The 1,055-nt window shown below is 40.9% G+C and overlaps 1 protein-coding gene across 1 annotated transcript in view; it reads right to left on the bottom strand.

Moving 5' to 3' along the window:
- The window catches only part of dlc (deltaC), a 304,603-nt gene that overhangs the window by 46,478 nt on the left and 257,070 nt on the right, over positions 1-1,055 (bottom strand). The window lies entirely within an intron of this gene.

The following is a 1,055-nucleotide window of genomic DNA, read 5'->3' as shown; positions in this document are numbered from 1 at the left end:
TTTATTAATATTTAGCAGCTGGTCTGTCTCTCAGACAGGATCTTTATTTTAAATTATTTTAATATTTATTAATATTTAGCAGCTGGTCTGTCTCTCAGACAGGATGCTGAGAAACACAAATAGTTGAACTTTAGAAACAGGAAACTTCAGAGTTTTGCCCTAAATGAACAGCCTGGTGTATGAAATAAACAGCATGGTGTATGAACAGTTGATCAGAACCGCTCGAGTCTGAGCTCTTGTCCGAACCGAGCCGGGCTTCGTGCTTGTTGTTAGCATCATACCTCATTCTCCTCCACCTCCTCGGCCTCTCCGTCGCTGCTCCGCTCGCTCTGGTTGTCAGAGAAGTCGCTGTCCTCGCTGTCAGACATTTCGTCCAAAGTGTGGACTAACTACAGCAGAACAAATCTCAGTAAATATCCGGAATAACTCGATCTTAAACTCGAGTCTGAGAACCAGGAGAATGGCCTAGCTGAGATGCTAACGAACTTAGCGTGGAGCTTAGCATGATCCTGAATTCCACAAAACGGCAAAAATCAAATGTTCTCCAAAGACATTATTGTCTTCTACTTACTTGTGTTTTTCCACGCAGAAAGTTTTATCCCGTTAAAAGGCGAACATAAGACAATATGGGCTTATATTGATCTCTATGACTCTGACGCCTGACGTTTTCTCAGAGAAACACGAGATTTCAGAAAGCTGCGCAACTCTCGCGAGATTTAGAAAGGAGATAGGTCCAACAAAGAAGAGGTCTCACTCTGGTTTTTTGTGTTTTGTTTGTTTTTGTTTTTTTCTGTGAAAATTTAATTCATATTCCGGGAAAAACAAATGTATTAGAGAATCAGGACATAAATACAGCTTTGCAAGTTGTCCAAAACTATTGTGAGCAATGCTTTTCTGATGCTATGATCCTATACAGATGGCTCTAGACCCTGAGACAGGCTGAGCAGGTTCAGAGCATGTAAAGAAGACAGCTTCAGATCAGTGGATCGACGAGAAGGAAATGCAACATTGTTATTGCATCTGAAAGTATCTCAGCACTTGATTATATCTGATCA

The sequence above is a fragment of the Nematolebias whitei genome, chromosome 6, assembly GCF_014905685.2.
Source record: "Nematolebias whitei isolate Nwh7 chromosome 6, NemWhi1, whole genome shotgun sequence".
NCBI lineage: Eukaryota > Metazoa > Chordata > Actinopteri > Cyprinodontiformes > Rivulidae > Nematolebias > Nematolebias whitei.
The sequence above is the reverse complement of the archived record's forward strand: the minus strand, read 5'-3'. Positions and strand labels throughout refer to the sequence as shown.